At 43.5% G+C, this 17,892-nt stretch overlaps 1 protein-coding gene across 1 annotated transcript in view; it reads left to right on the top strand.

Annotated features, from left to right (window-relative positions):
* COBL (cordon-bleu WH2 repeat protein) overlaps positions 1–17,892 on the top strand; it is a 287,602-nt gene that overhangs the window by 20,933 nt on the left and 248,777 nt on the right. The gene's annotated exons all lie outside the window — the stretch shown is intronic.

Genomic DNA, 17,892 nt, shown 5'->3' with positions numbered 1-17,892 from the left:
TCAAACATCAAGATAGTGCCCAAAAGGAAATCTTCTACTTTGAACAGGTAGAGAATACACCCATCACTGCTACTCAGATAAAGAAGGCAACTCGCGTTGACCCAGTATTGTCCCAAGTTATGGACCTGGTGATGCATGGAAAAACTCGACAAACCTCCCCGGTCTCACCTGACCTTGTTACCTACATGTCCAGGAGGACGGAGTTATCGGTCCAATCTGGTTGTTTGTTGTGGGGGAGACGTGTCATTATTCCACCACCACTGAGATCACAGATGTTAGAACAACTACATTCCGGTCACTGTGGAATAGTGCGCATGAAGGAAATTGCACGAAGCTATTTTTGGTGGCCTGGATTGGACAGTGCTATTGAAGAGAAGGCAAAAGCTTGTATGTCATGTCAGGGTGTGAGGAATGCACCCCAGTGGGCACCCCTACACCCATGGGACTGGCCTGAAAACCCATGACAACGTATTCACATTGACTTCGCTGGCCCCCTTGAAGGAAGCATGTTCTTGGTGGCAGTAGATGCCCATTCTAAATGGCCAGAAGTCTCTATAATGCAGTCCACTACTGCAGAGAGTACTATCCAAAAACTACGAGGACTCTTCAGTCGTTTTGGTCTGCCAGAACAACTCGTGAGCGACAACGGACCGCAGTTCGTCTCTCAGGAGTTTCAAAATTTTATGAAGGCAAATGGGATACACCACATCACGTCAGCACCATATCATCCATCCACCAACGGATTAGCTGAAAGATTTGTGCAGACAATGAAACACGCTTTGAAATCAGCAAGGGGACAACACTCCATTCAAAAGCGTCTGGATACCTTCTTACTTTCCTACAGAAACACACCTCATGCTACGACCCAGGCATCCCCGGCCTTTCTAATGATGGAACGACAGCTGCGCACTTGCTTTGATCTGCTGAAACCTTCTGAACCCCGACAAATTGTGCAACATCAGCAGCAATATCAAGTCATCAGAAGGGCACTCAGAGCAAAAGACCGAACCTTTAGCCCGGGACAGCTAGTTTTGACTCGGAATTATACTTCCAGAGCTAAATGGGTCCCTGCCACATCATCACTCAAACAGGACCTGTTTCCTACACAGTCCGGACTGCAGAGAATCTTACCTGGCGGCGACATGTAGATCAGCCGTTGCCAGGTCATGCCAGTCCTCAGGACACATCTGCAGTTGAGGGGTCTGACTTCACCTCTTCTGGTGAGACATCGAATCACGAATCACCTGTTCCTGACTGTTCTCCTCCATTACTGCCGGCGGCTGAGATACCCCTTTGCCCGGCACAAGCTGATATCACCTCCTCACCAGTTCGTGCTGCGGACCCTGAGCCCATGGTATTTTCGGGTGCAACAACACCAGAAGTTCTCCGTAATCCACCTAAAGACAGAAGGCCTCCTCATCGGCTGGATCTTTAGTTAGGGCGAACCCACGGTTATGGGGCAAAATAATCCCCAGGGTTTAGCCGGGAATGGAGGCAGTCTACCCTCCTTCTCTAGTCTAGTGTGTGTTTTATTTAGGAGATGTTCTTATTGGGGGGGGAGGAATATGTTGTGTTTTTGTTGCTATGGCAACTGAGTTAGATTATTAGGGGATAGCCCAGCCAGTTTCGGCCGGTTGGGTGAGCTCTGTCTGTAAATAAAATGGTAGTTTTGTTAGCTGTCTGCTCTCTGGCCTCAAGTGATTTCTTCCTAAACCGGCTGCCCCCAAGGATATAACAGATGGAAAGGCTTTTTCTAGCATATAGTGTGAGGAAACCACTTCCACAGTTCCCTCCTGTCTTAAGCAAGGGAGAAGAAAATGTCTCCAGTTTTCCATCTCTCCTTTATCAACTTGGTTACACAATTATTCATCTCTGGGTTCCTGCTGCGTTTGGTGTCTCCCATTTTGTTCTTTCATATCGTGGTCCCCAAGTCTATATATTGCATGGCCTTGCCTGAGGTGCGTAGAGGGATTGAATCGGTATTGTATGCTCCAAAACTTCTGTTAGTCTATAAGGTGCCACAGGACTCTTTGCTGGTATTGTCTGAGTCCCCTCCCTGCTTGGTTTGAGAAGCTGTTCTCTGACCGTGGAATGGGAATTCCACACTCATACTGGCAGCAGTTACAGGGGAAAAGGTTTAACAATGATGTTTTTACTGCACCCACTGTACAATTTTCCAGATACATTGTGATATTCCTAAGTGTGTCTGAAGGAAGAAAATATTGTTTATATTAAAAATCTAGCATTTTCTGGCAGCTGTAGTGCTACAAAACCAGACAAACGTGTAGTACAAAGGCACTTTTGTTGCCCATTTATATACAGTTGGCACAAGCAAGCTAACATCTCCTGCAGATGTTGATGAGATGAGCCACGTAATTGCAGAGGCCAAACCTTTGGCAAGGGCATGAGATAGAGCAATAACTGTTGCCCTTAATTAAATGAGGAGGTTTGATTTCTAAACCATTCACAAGTGGAAATGAAGCAGCAGAAAGTGTCTCTTGCTATCTGCATATATATTCTCTCTCTCTCTCTCTTTCTATATATATACATACACATATAATGTGTGTGTGTGTGTGTGTACACACACAGTCAAGCACTCAAAAGTTAGGAGATGCCAGAATTAAGGTGCAATTTTAATTCTGCCCCTTATGCATATGCATTATGATTCAATCATCAATTACACGATCACATACTATTTTTTCCAGAGAACCCCAGCCTCATTCAGTGCACAGAATGGATGGCAGACACTTAGCGAATCAGTATTCAATACTCTATTTTATCCTCATTGTTCAGTGGGTGGCCCTGTGCCTTATTTACTGCACACTATTGAAGCCTTGCTGTGAACATAAATTTATTAATTTTCTTGTGGCTTTTTCTTATGACACTCATCACTAATATCAGTGTGCTTCACAAACATTCATTAATGTATTTGTTAATGTATATGTAACACCCTATGAGGTGAAGGGGTGATATTATCCCTATTTTACAAATGGGGCATTGAGGCATAGAGAGATTAAGGCCAAAAGTGTCCTCCTATATTGGGTGCCCAGATTGAGATGCCTAGAACCTGATTTTTCAGAGTACTTAGCATGATGTAGAGCTTTGTATTTTTAAAGCACAGTTCCAGTTGCAGCAAACGTCAGTTGCAGCAGAGAGTGTTCAGCACTTCTGCAAAGCAGACTCCAGGCTGGCGAATTGGGCACCCAGAATATCAGGTGCACACAGTCAGTCAGCACCTGTGAAAAGTTTTGTTTAAGAATATGTCAACACTGCAATAAAACACCCGTCACTGGCCTGTATCAGCTCACTCAGACTCATGGGGTTTGGCTGCAGAACTATAAATTGCAGCGTAGATGTTCAGGCTGAGGCTAGAGACTGGCTCTAGGACCTTCCCCCACCTCAAAGGGTCCCGGGCTCTAGCCCAGGCCCTAATGTCTACACTGCAGTTTTATAGCCCTGCAGCCCAAGCCTCAAGAGCCCGAATCTGCTGACACAGGCCACTCACAGATGTTGTACTGCAGTTCAGACATACCCTACATGACTTGCCTAGCATCACACAGGAACTCTGTAATAGAGGAAGGGATAGAATCCAATTATCTAGTGCAGCATTCAACTGCCTTAACAATGAGCCCATCCTTCCTCTTCCTGCATTCCACTGCCTCATTCACTACTCACTTTCTAACTTCTGCAACAAATGAGCCAGGGGTCCTACACACAAGAGTCTCCTTCACTATGCAAACCTGCTTCATCTCCAGAACTCCTCCATCCTGTGCACTGAATGAGGCAGCAGTGTTGGAAACTAGTATGTGATCATGTAATCATTGGCTGTATCATGATGTATATGCATGAAGGGCTGAATTAAGTTTGCACAGGCCACCTAACTTTTGAGTGCTCGACATTGCAACTTTAATGCCCCTGTACCATGGGGAGCAGGGAGTGGAGAGAGAGAGAGAGAGAGAGAGAGAGAAAAAAATCCTGATCCAATTGAAGTCAAAGGCAAAATTCCCATTCATGTCAATGGAGCCAGAATTTCACCCAAACTCTTTAACTTGTAAAACTACCTGTGTAATTCAAAATCCCTTCATTACTTCATCATTGCACCTCTCTCACACACCAGAACTGAAAACTTCATTTAACAGAATTCATCACAGTGTTCTTTATGCTTTCTGTTAGTCCTTTACCTACGTAGAGGTGTTAGAAGGATTTTTCATCGCCCACTTCCCACAAGGTTCCTTCTCGGACCAGCATCATCTGATTCATCCTCTGGGACCTGCTCCCATTGAAGTAAAAAACAAAAGGCCAATTGACTTCAGTTGGAGCACAATGGAACCCTCTGAGGGTTAAACACATTGAGATCAGATCTTGGGAAGCCCTCCCTTATCCTGTGTTTCAACAGGGCAATGCTGCTGCATGCCCACCCCTTCAGGAAGGGAGGGTGTGAAAAGTTCTGGAATCAGATTTGGGGAATCAGCTCTTCTTGGCTCTGCTCTCTCAATTCAGCCTCAGGGAGAGCTGCCAGAATTGTGTTCAAGTGGAGCATCACAGTTTTTCTACATACAGATGTTTTAAAGCTTGCTTTCGCAATAACACTTCTTTCCTTACTGATTTTTCTCCTTATCACTTTGGCAATCACTTTTCCCCACCCCGATATTTGAAATGTTGCTGAGCTTTTGTGTTGGCTTTCTGGTTCAACAGCATCACTAGTGTAATGGTACAATTCTGGAAATCATGTTCATTATTTTGAAGGCCTTTTGAGTATGTGTATTCTACATCTCCAAACTCTGCATCTCACATCAATATTACTGCAGTGCTTTTGTGTACAACTGTGAGCTACTGTGGTATAGCTGAAATAAAGGATGGCTTGTCAAGTTTGTTGAGCCAGTATTTGAACTCCTATTTTGTGTGTATAGCAGGGGACTCAGAATCAGGACTCTGGGATTCTAGTCCTGGTTCTACCTTGTACTTCCTTTGTGACCCTTAGTAACTCACGTAGGCTCAAATGTTCAAACCTGGGTGCCTCAATTTAAATACCCACATACGTGGCTTGATTTTCAGAGGTGATGAGCACCTGCAACTCCCAGTGAAGTAAACATGCTTTGAGATCCCTAGATAAAAAATTCTATGAGTAAAGTATCTAAAAATGTTACTGTCTGAAAAATATCTGTGATACATATTTTATCTTAATTAATAGTATGAAGGCAGAAAGAGGCAAGGTAACAAATGTCATTGTCAAGATCCACTGTTATAAACAACACTGAGGGAATGGAAACTATTGTACAAATTATTAACCTCCTTTATAATATCCTGAGCCAGGATCTGACTTCAAACAGTGAAACAGATGATTCAGAGTTAAGATAGAATACTGGGGATTACATTCTTCTCTTAAGAGTCATATTCTTGTGTAAAAGAATGGAAGATGGTGTGTCCAATTGCCCTTCTATGCTGTGACTTTAACCTCTTTTACTAAGTCTTAGCAGAAAGAATAGAGGGATTATGCTCACAGGATAGTTATCATTCTATAGTAGGAGGATTGAGATCCACAAACCTTCCTTATTGTATTGGGTACTAGCTGAGCTTGGCAAGGACTTTTGTAGGGTTTCCCTATGCAGTACACAGAGTAGGTTCAGCTCTAATGAGCTGGGCTTCCTGTTTGAGGGGTTATTACGGTTTCAGTTTGGAAACTCTTTCATTTAAAGTTCCTATAACATGCTGAGATATATGGGAGAAAAAGGGCATGTAACAGTAAGGCAGCTTCTGGTGAATAAGCATATCACACATTTTGGGAACTGTATAAGGGAGGATGAACCGGTTAAGTGGGTGAGTAAGCAGCCTCCATATCCCAGACAACAGCACATAGACCTGGAGAGTTTGCTATAGGCTGTACAAGTTGGAAAAGGGGTGGAGAGTGAGCAGGAACAGGGTGTGAGCATCAGAAGAAGTTGTTACTCTGCATTCCATATGCAGAAAGGGCCTCCAGCATGGGTAGGTCCCTTATGATACTCTACCTCAAGAGCAGAACAACCATCTGCAAGCACAAGGAGGCAATTGCATAGTCAGGCCACGACAGCAAACCCAAAGATGTTTGCAGATAGTGGCCCTGCACACCCCGTGTGAGGGCAAGAGCATCTGATCCATATGAACAATAGTTCTCTCATAGCAGAATTCAAATCAGCAGACACCTCCGACAGCAGTTTACTTCAAAGTCACTGCAAATGCATGTGGAGAGAGAGCATAGCAATGTCTCCATCAGTGCCTGGTCTGTATACGTACATTCACTACTCCACAGGTAACCCAGTCACATGCCCTCAGAAAGGAATCACAATGCTGATCAAACTGTTAGGCAAGTAACCTTCATCCACAATCTGGCTTGGGCCATAAACGGGTTGCTTATCTGTACAGCAGATCAGCACATGCATACGTCTGTGCATGCAAGTTCTCGATGTCTGCATGAGCTTTGGGCATGGACATGTATGGAATATGCAAAACGTGCATGCGCTTTTGAAAACTTGGGCTGTTTTTTTAAAGAGGTATTGGTGGCAGTCCACAGTTTTACTACTACTATCTCATTCGGAAGGGGGGCATTGAATTAATTATTGGGGTTGATTTTCAAAGATATACATGGGATTTTTGTTCAATGTTTACTATGAAAATCAATGGGAGTTTTTCAGTTCAAACACTGAGAAATACTGAAAACACTCCTATTCATGTTAAGCATTCATTTTGAATATATTTGAAGATTGGATTTTCTGTTTTATGCTATAAAAAGAATAAATCAATTGAAGCTGAGTGATTATGGTCTACTCCATGATGGATTTTTAATTGGTGTTAGTTATTTACTTACTCATAACCTGGAATTATTCTTCATCTCGGTGCATAAACTTCAGTTTATTAAAGGGACAGATTGGGGCCTATGCTGTGCACTTGTGCAGGTGGATAGAGGGGATGTAAGGAGCTCCTTTACTCTCCTGTGCCAGCTACCTATACTGTCAGTAGTTGATTGGGGGGTGGCGCAATCTCTGCAGAGCTGCTGTATTTCCCCTTGCGATCCTATGCAGGTGAGCAGGAGGAGAATGGGTGGAACCTTGGCTTGCTTCCACCCTAAAACTCCAGCCAGCACAACTGTGCCAATATGCTGGGGGGTGAACATTGTGCCAGGTATAGAGCTGGTGCATGGTATGGCTCTGATCCTAGAGTAGAGGAGGAACTGGGAGGCAAATTGTGACTCCGTATCACAATCTGCTTCCTGGTGTGCTCCTAGGACAGTGCAAAAATGCACTGTCCCATTCCCAGGGCTTGGAGCAGAGGCATAATTTCCCCCCAGTCAGGTTATCCTACCAAGCATGTCAGCTGGGACTTAATTTCCTTTATTTATAAATTAGAGATGTACAATATTTTGTTTTTCAAATTAACTCTAAACAGTTGCTTTGGGCTGTTAATGAATATGCTGAATGTGTGGTGTTTTTCGTTCTGTACATTCTTTGAATAAATTCAGATGATTCCGTATGAAATTAAAATCCCCTGTTTCTGATTAACTGTGTCATAATTTGTTACCCCACCCCTATTACATAACGTGGAAGTATAGAGTGAGGACTGTATGTTAAAGGTGTAATAAAACTACTGACGGAGCAAAAGCCTGAGACAATGGAAAAAGGATTCCAAAGTTCAAACAGCACATCCACCTAGCAGAAAGTAGGGATATTAAAAGGATGTTGGATTTATATCTCTCTCTCTTTTAGGCATTTGCTTCCTGAGCTGGGATGTTTTTCGGTGGGTTGTAAATGGTAGGGTTTTTGTATGTAACTGGTAAGATAAATGCAGTTTTGTGAAACATGACAGCATGAATGATAAAGGCATAATGACCGTAATACATGAATAATTTCAAAAGCCCATCAACTCTACAAAAAAAGCCTATGGAATCAAGATGTATTTGTGTAAAAATCATGGCCCGTGCGGCCTGGACTGGAAGGCGTTGTGGCATCCTGGCCAAAGACAGGGTCCCATGCAAACCCTTCCATTGATTACAATGGCCTTTGGATCAGGCCCATGAAGCTCTTCTCCTACCATGCCTTGTTTCCTCCCCTCTCCCCAGCTCACCAAGTTACCAATCCCTTATCTGAATATTTTTTCCCTCCAAAAATGTCTCTGTTTTTGCCCAATTGTGTACAGTTAACAGAGGTGCAACAAGTGAGCAGAATCCCTGAAGAAAGAAGCCTTAGTCAGGACTCTGGCCTGTTCTTGAGTGATTGCACATGTCCAAGTGGTGTGGTGGTGGTGCACCCTGGAATGAAGATCTCCAGGCAACCACCTCCTTAGTGTCTACCTAAGGTCACCCTGGTTGGTTCCAGAATGTGACATTTTTGGAAGACTTCCATTTCCCCCTCCTCCCCCTACAACTCCCTAGAATAAAATGTATTCATGAATGATGCATCTTTTAGAAAAGAAGAGATCGTCAATGTTTAGCTGTGTTAGCCTAGCCTATTGTTGCTTTCTCACGTATTTAATATTAAGCTCTAAAGCCCTTTTAAATACATGTAGAGCTTTCTGAGAGGCAAGACATTTCATTACGCCTAGAAATAAAACCAGACAGGATGATTATGTGCCTTGATTTTGAATTCCAGACGACTGGCTGTCAAATTAGTGTGGGTGCAATTAAGACTACAATAGCTTGCCTGGATACGAGCTCTGAAAGATCTGAAAAAATCCCTTGAAAATGTGAACATGCCAGGTCACAGTGATGAGTAGAGCCAAGCTCAAAAGCAGGTACTACCATCACTATCTATACTTGATGAGGAATCTGGGGTATTGCCAGTGGAGGCTCCTCAGGGGAGGAAAAGCAGGAAAATACAGAGACAGTGTGACCTTACTCATTGCTGTAACCTGGCTCTGGGAACAGAACTTTGTCTTAATTTTATCTGCCAACTTTCAGACATCATAAGCTTTCTCTGGGTATTACCCTGTCAATAGCAACCATTGAATCTCTTTTCTTTTGAGGCCTGATTCTTCTCTCATACCAGAATAACTCTATTGATTTCAACAGATTTACCCCTACAGAATCAGACCCTTTGTGGGTTTGCACAGATTTAATCATTTAACATCAAACGTATTTTATTGGTGCTCAGTTTATGGAGTAAGCTATAGATAGCATGACAAAGAATCTTCCTTTTCTTTTTTGTTTTTTTTATTGAAGAAGCAAGATACACAGAGTACATTAAATCTAATTTTAATGAATTTTTGCATTCATTCAGATCTGTGTATGCTCATTAGTGCTGTTTAGCATAAGGCCATAACGATGGAAGAATGCAGTTGAAGTGATTCAGTTGAAGTATTGGTTCAGCTATATTTGCCTAAATATGTATGTATCAGTAGCATAACAGTTTTGATAAGATTGGGGACCTGATTCTGTTTCCATTTACTTTTATGTAAATCATGATTAACTACATTGAAGTCAAGGTAGCTACATCTAGGTAATACCACTGTGAAATGAGAATTGGGCCCATAAATTATAGCTATGAAGATTAGTATTGCAATTCTTTATCCATCTTAAAGTTTCAAAATGGCACCTTAGGATATTAGCAACTAGAGGAGGTTAAACTTTCTGAATTTTGATGAAAGAGATTATTGAAATTTAGATTTTTAAATAGCGACTGTTTTTAATGCAACGTTTTCTCATTTTGCAATCAGCACGGGGAGCTACAAAGCTTTTGAGACCTTGTAATAACATTGTGCCTTGTCTCAGAAAGAGCCTTTTTTTTTTAACTAACAGACTGTCTGTGAATATAATCTTAATAATATAGTCTAGTTATAAATACACACACGACTACAGATAAAGTCGCTTTTAAATGGAAGCTCTATTACTAAGTGTATGTCTAGACTGCAATACGAGCCCAGGGTTTGAACTCAGGCTCAGGCCTAACCCCCCTCCTGTATACATACAAACTGTGCTAACCTAGGTCTTGAACCCAGGTTCATAGGACCCCGCAGGCATGGAGGGTCCAAGCCTGCGTCAAGTCAGGACCCAGGGTTAAAGCTCTATTGGTTTGCTGTATAGACGCAACCCCACTGGACTCATGCTCTGAGAGTCCACCAAAATCCCACAGGCTGACTTTCTTTCATAGAATCATAGAAGATTGGGGTTGGAAAGGACCTCAGGAGGTCATCTAGTCCAACCCCCTACTCAAAGCAGGACCAATCCCCAACTAAATCATCCCAGACAGGGCTTTGTCAAGCCTGACCTTAAAAACCTCTAAGGAAGGAGATTCCACCACCTCTCTAGGTAACCCATTCCAGTGCTTCACCACCCTCCTAGTGAAAAAGTTTTTCCTAATATCCAACCTAAACCTCCCCCACTGCAACTTGAGACCATTACTCCTTGTTCTGTCATCAGGTACCACTGAGAACAGTCTAGATCCATCCTCTTTGGAACCTTTCAAGTCCTCTTTCAGGTACTTGAAAACAGCTATCAAATCCCCCCTCATTCTTCTCTTCTGCAGACTAAACAATCCCAGTTCCCTCAGCCTCTCCTCATAAGTCATGTGCTCCAGCCCCCTAATCATTTTTGTTGCCCTCCACTGGACTCTTTCCAATTTTTCCACATCCTTCTTGTAGTGTGGGGCCCAAAACTGGACACAGTACTCCAGATGAGGCCTCACCAATGTCAAATAGAGGGGAATGATCACGTCCCTCAATCTGCTGGCAATGCCCCTACTTATACAGCCCAAAATGCCGTTAGCCTTCTTGGCAACAAGGCCACACTGTCGACTCATATCCAGCTTCTTGTCCACTGTAACCCCTAGGTCCTTTTCTGCAGAACTGCTGCCCAGCCATTCGGTCCGTACTCTGTAGCAGCACATGGGATTCTTCCGTCCTAAGTTCAGGACTCTGCACTTGTCCTTGTTTGAACCTCATCAGGTTTCTTTTGGCCCAATCCTCTAATTTGTCCTCTGTAACTTATCCCTACCCTCCAGCGTATCTACCACTCCTCCCAGTGTAGTGTTCTATGTACAGTCAAGCTTTTCCCCACACTGCACTATGAACAAAGGGCTAGAGTGGCCACATTTTGAGAGGGCACCAGGAATTCTGGGATGCAGGTTGTTGGCCTTAGGCCCGCATAATGCAGTATAGATGCTGGAGCCCCAGATTGGGACCCAGGGTTCAACAGTTCCTAATGTGCGGTTATATATGAATCTAGGTGCCCATGTCCTAGGTTAACAAACTGAGGGGCAGCTACCTCAAGTTCTTCTAACCCGGGGAATTCACTTCAGCATAGACAGTGTCCAACATAGACACTTCATTTTAAAGTCAAATGAGAAATTAGCATAGGAACTCAGTCATTATTCATGCTCTGGCTGCTGACTTTATGTTGATATTCTATATAGACAGAGGCCTTGTTTTATTTAGGACTCTGTATTAGCGAAAGCAGATTGTGACACCATACAATTAGATATGGGCCCAAGTTGCAAAGTTCTGAGCTGCCCTCTGAGATGAACTGCTCTAACATGCAGGGAAAGAGGAGGCTTGTGTAGCCTTTTATAGATTTAGGGAGAAGCTGGTAATTTTGGATCTCATCTTCCCTGAAGTTCATGATAATTAGGATTGAGAGGCTTAGTTTGAGCCCATCTCTATACGAATCCAAAGAGACCAAATGGATCCATCACAAAAAGTAAATATAGGCAAAGGCTTGAGGGCGGAACCCTGTACTATGAGGAATTTTGCCAGTGAATAATACAGTACTGATTAAAAGCATGTGTTTCCTCCTGGTCATAATTATCTGCAACGTGAGCAGTTCTCGATCAAGGTCAGGCCTCCCACAACCTACCTACAATCCAGTACATTACTTATAGATTACAACACAGGGATGGAGTAGGGAAGAAGGCAGGTCACATGGTAAAGCCACATGCACACACATACATAGTCATGATTTGCATAAAGAAAATTTGGTGTGTGTTATATATAGATAGTTCGTTTAGCAATGTTCATGGCTTTCCCAGGCAGTAACTGGAATGTTCTTTCTGCACTTCGTTCTAGGCTTAGATCTGAAAACACAGACTTGTCTCAAGTTGAGCAATTGGGAAAGTGCGGCATGGCTCACTGAGCAATATTTCATTAAACCTTTATCCCTGCTCCAGGACAGGTTGACTTCCTGAAACAATGGATAGCCAGCTATACAGATGGCATATTTAGGATAAAGTTCACTGTGTCCCTTGCAGTCAGATGCCTGCCTGGTTGAATGTTCTGGAAGTTGCAGGACATGGAAGGGAATCCTAAGCAAATATTGCATAGTGATCAGGCAGTGTTTCTACAAGTTCTTGGGGAATATGTATTTCGGAACAGCAGCTGCTCATGTCTGAAATGCTGCTTAGTGACGGGAAAAATCTGACAATGATGTGAGTAAGGAGCAAACAACACTGCCATGAGGCATGGTTGTAGGTAAGTCTCTATGCTTAGCATTGTAAGAGGTATCCGTGGGGATTATTGTACATAGCTTAGCTTACTGCGGGGCGGGGGAGCTCAGGCTGGAAAAGCATGGGATACACTCAGGGATTTTTCAGTCCTGAAGTACCAATGCACAACATCCAAAGAAAGAGAGTTAATTGACGCCTTTTACTGCATTCTCTTGTACTGCCCATGCCATAAATAAATGCATAACAGAGCGGGTGGGCATGAGTCATACATCTCTCAGCTGCTCATTGTGGGGAGAATCTTACCCCCAACACCATCACTTTTACAGGCACAAAAGGACCTTAACACTGCAGAACCAGGAAACATAGGAACAGGCATATTGGATCCGGCCAGTAGTTCACCTAGTCTGGTATCCTGGCAACAGCTGTGGTTTAGCTGCAGAAATGTGTGTGTGCAGGGGCGGGGGGTGGTATGTAAGGGAAGAAGGAGAATTCAAGGGAGACCACACAAAGGGCTCATGCTTCAGACAGAGAAAAAACTGTTGTGATAACTGGGCCTCCAAATTTACCCTAATTTTGAGCTCAACTGTGAAAAGTATGTGAAAGTTCATAAGAGTCGCAGTAACATATAATAAAAAATGTTGATGGGAAAAGGTGTAAAAGCAAGACAGAATGACTGACTGAATTAGTCCAAACCAAATAGCCTACTAATATAACTTAAGGACTGTGTTAAGATTGTGCCAGGTAAACAAGAAAAGTGTGGAACCAGAAATCAGTGAACCAAAATTGGTGTGTAGAAAACTAGGCCTAATTGGTGGACAAAATAATGAGGGGATGGGCTATCCCACCCACCATTCCCTTTGTGAGTCCTCAAAAGAAAGAGACTTTGGGGAGAAAAAGTGGCGAGTGGAGTGAGTTTCATTATCATGGCTGCCAAACGCACTATCTCCTGGGACCCCGAGCCCTTCATCATCCTGATCCTGAGAGATGTCCTGACCTGACCAGACCAGAGAGAGGGACCCAGACGACATCTCCACATCTACTGGCCCCAGCTGTTGGCTCCAGCACCACCTGGGATGAAACGGGAATGGACTTTAACAACAACAGCTCCAGCCCATCTGAACGACTACTTCTCTTTTCTCCAAAAGGCCAGTTATTTCCACGTTTGAGACCATCTAAGAGATTGTGAAACAAGGGCTTTTTGCCTTCTAAAAACTCTTTCCAGCTAAAGGGAAAGGGAACAAGAGATGATGTTAAAATGAAGGCCTTATTCAGTACTATACATTTCAAATGCTTTAACTGTTTTCCCCTTCTTTTCTTTACCTTTAATGAAAGGTTATAATGATTTTTAGTGGTGTTTGCCATGGTACTAAGCAGGTTGATGTTTCTGTATACTAAACCCCAGACCTTGTTTAACACTCTTCAGTGTTGGACAGTGACCGGGTTATAACAACACTTTTGGCCTATTTATTCCATTTAAATTAATACAACAGTGCATGTTCCACATAAGGCATGGAGCTGTGCTCTGTGGGGGCTATGTCCCAGCACAAAGCAGTAATTTGGGAGTGGTGCTGACAGATCTGTGGCTGTGTGGGTCCACTGGTCGGTACCTGCATAGTTTAGGAGCACAGCAGCCACAGGGACTACTGCATCTATTCCAGGATTGTAGCAGTAGTCACAAAGTAGTTCTACTGCTCCTGTATAGTGTGGGAGGGGAAGACTCCCAACCTCCCAAGCACACATTCACTATGCCTCGCTGGGGTCTCTTCTTAAGTTTCTCTAGGGCAGCGTGGCTCTCCAGCATGGGCTAATGCACATAAGACACAACTGAGCACAAAATCAGCAGGCCAGAGGGAACAATATGATTGGGTATGGAAGGTTCCAATCCAAAATGCGTGGTTTGATATGTTAACTACCCCACCAATCCATAAATTGGAGGTAAAACAAACAAAAATAATCCCTGTAAACATGTAATTAACATATATATTTTTAAAAGTCCTGGGGAGCCTGCAATTCTTATGATCATAGGACTGCGTCCATACATTATAGAGAAATATCGGCTTCAGCCTGAGCTACTCAGTGTCTTCACTGTCTACTTATAACCCCTTTTAAAATACACTGTTTTTAATCTACAGACAGCTGAGTTTACAGAAATTCTTTTTATTCTATTTACAGCCAATTTTTTAAGTTTTCCCTTTAGAGTGCATCAACATAAGACTTCCTGCACTGCAGGCAGAGTCCAATCCTGAAGTCCTTACTCAGGCAAAACTCCCATCAAAATCCCTAGTGGATCAAGCCTGCAGTCTCATAAAATGTCTGTCTGTTGTGCCAACTCTGAGTCACATGACTTCTACTCACCATGGACTGCACGTTCTAAACTGTGGCATTGTCTCCCTGGTCTATGCTGAGGTGCGGAGCCAATGTGTAGTGGCCAAGTGGAGGTTCCTTGAACTGTTCTTCCTTTCAAAGGCAGAAAGTCCATGGATCTGGGGGCAGCATGCTTAACAGCAACCTCTAGCTGCTGGTGCAGAAAGGAATAGTGTACACTTTCCCCAGCTCCTACTTCCAGCTGTCTTGGAGGCATGGACCACCACCTAGCCCAAGCACTAGGTCAACATCCCTGTAGACATCTGCATGGGTTACAGTGGGATAGGAGAAAGAAGAAGCCCCCTGGTCCTCTTCTACCTTTCACACCAGCATAGATTCAGGTAGAATTTGCCATTGTGTACTAATAAACAAACCTATTTGGTTGAACATGTACAGTAATAGTCATTGACAAATCATTGCTAATACAGATTAGGCCATGTTGTAACCGTATAATGCCTAACTATAAATGTATGCATATCATTGTGCTCATTGACAAGGCTAGTTGGCATGTTTTAGTATTAGTATTTATTTGTATTACAGCAGCTCCTAGAGATCCCAACTGAGATCAGAGCCCCATTATACTAAACACTGTTAAAACAGATAATAACAGAAAGTCCCTATCCCAAACAGATTGGGATCTAAATAGAATTTAGATTGCAAACTCCTTGGGGGCAGAAGCAGTCTCTTTGTTCTGTGTTTGTACAGCACCTAGCACAATGAGGTCCTGCTTCATGACCGGGAGTCCTGGGTGCTACCACAATACAAATAATAATAAAACAAACAGTGGAAGGTTAATTTGCCCAGAGTCACATGGCAGGTCATTGGCAGAGCCAGGAATAGAACTCAGGTGTCCAAACACCTAGTTGTGTCTTATCTACTAGACCATACTGACTCTCTAAAGTAAATTCATTCTCTTTACTGCTTTCTTACAGTTGATATTTGAGACTAATGGGACATAATTAACTCTGGCTTGATATTTTCCAAAAATACAACTTTGCCACATTCTCAGTTTTGTTTGCTATTTTGATAGGTCGTCCCTAAAATGTATATTATTCCTTTGTGGTTATTATAGGCTCCCATTAAAATCAATAAGAATCGTTGAGTTAAACTCCCATACCTCTGGCTGAAAATTTACAGCAAAGTGAGTCTGGGGCTGAAGGAAATGGTTTAAGTAAAACTATTGGAAGTGTTCTGATCCCTGTGGATTTTTCAGTCCTATTCATTTAAAATTTGTTTTGCTTTTAATGGGCTTGAGCCTACACTCATTATTCAATCAAAACTCCCATTGACACAGAATTATAGAGCCAAGAAAGCTGCAGTTGTGAACTGAAATCAGGATCTCATCTGTGTTATGGAATAACATTCAAGATTGTGTACTTTGGATTTGCCTAGAGTAGAAAAAGAGGTTAGATAAGATTAGTGAATACAAGGTAGTTCTTAATCCAGGGGTCGGCAACCTTTCAGAAGTGGTGTGCCGAGTCTTCATTTATTCACTCTAATTTAAGGTTTTGCATGCCAGTAATACATTTTAATGTTTTTAGAAGGTCTCTTTCCATAAGTCTATAATATATAACTAAACTATTGTTGTATGTAAAGTAAATGAGGTTTTTTAAATGTTTAAGAAGCTTCATTTAAAATTAAATTAAAATGCAGAGCCCCTCGGACCGGTGGCTAGGACCCGGGCAGTCGGAGTGCCACTGAAAATCAGCTTGTGTGCCGCCTTCAGCACATGTGCCATAGGTTGCCTACCCCTGTCTTAATTTCTCCTGTGCCACTGACACAGTGGGTTTTCCAGTGCCTCCATTGATTATAGTTGCTCAGTATTTGTGATACTTCTTTCCAGGTGATGCCAATGCATTCTATATCCTCTGTCACTATCTTCTGCCAGTTCTTTTTTGGCCATCCTCACTTTCTTCTTCCTCCCTCAGGTATGCAATTCAATGCTTGCGTAGCCTATTTCCTATCTTCTACACCACCGTTCTTTGATGATATTTTCTAACATGTCTGCTCTGTCAGCTCCTTTATTCTCGGATTTGTTGTTTTGTCTTTCCATGAAATGTGAAGTATCTTCTCAGCCATCTGCGATGAGAAGCCTCCAATCTCATTTTATTGGCCAGGTCTCTGCTCCATATAGTAGTATGCTCAGTACAGTTACGTGGTATAATTGGATCAGTTTGGCACAGAGACCTCATGTAATGAGGAGGTGTGGCCTCCCTCTGAGACTGACAGAACCCCCTAGACTGTGTTGGTGCTCACCCCTGCCAGAACCCCCTAGACTATTTGCTGCCCTGCCCTGAGGGCCTGGGGCTTCCAGACTTTGTTGCTCTGCCTTGCCTGCAGGCCAGAGCCCCCTACACCAGGGGTCGCAACCTCTGGCACGCGGCTCACCCTGGCGGGCCGGGCCACTTTGTTTACCTGCTGGGTCGGCAGGTTTGACAGATTGCAGCTCCCATTGGCCGCAGTTTGCTGTCCCAGGCCAATGGGGTGGCGGGAAGCCGTGGCCAGCACATCCCTCGCCTGCACCACTTCCCGCCGCCCCCATTGGCATGGGACGGTGAACCACGGCCAGTGGGAGCCGTGGTCGGCTGAACCTGCCAATGTGGCAGGTAAACAGAATGGCCCGGCCCGCCAGGGTGCTTACCCTGGCGAGCCAGGTACCAGAGGTTGCCAACCCCTGCCCTACACTATTAGCTACCCTGCCCTGACTGCGGGCCAAGGCTCATAGACAGCTTTACTACTCTGCCTGTCCTGAGGACCTGAACACTGGGAGCAGCTAATTCCCCTTTTTATATCACCCTCACAGGTGCGTGCCAGTGAGGAGGCATGGCCTCCCTCAGAGATTAACAGGGTGGGATAGCCACGCATTCTTACACCTCTCTTTCACCAGATGCCGTTCCACCTTCAAAAGCGATGTTTGCTTTTCCTAATCTCATATGAAAATCTCATATGAAAATCTTTATGAAAGCCACATTCAGATGTCATCACACACCCCAGATAGCAGAACACTTCTACCTATTTGATTTATTTTCCATCCGCATACAGCTTTGTATCTGTTTTCTGGTTTCTTACCTTCATAATCTTGGTTTTCTCTGCATTTACTTTCTATTTAACTTTTCTGTTTCCTGTT

The sequence above is a fragment of the Mauremys reevesii genome, linkage group 2 (genome assembly GCF_016161935.1).
Source record: "Mauremys reevesii isolate NIE-2019 linkage group 2, ASM1616193v1, whole genome shotgun sequence".
Taxonomy (NCBI): Eukaryota; Metazoa; Chordata; order Testudines; family Geoemydidae; genus Mauremys; species Mauremys reevesii.
Note: the sequence above shows the minus strand (reverse complement) of the source record. Positions and strands in the feature narration are given on the sequence as shown.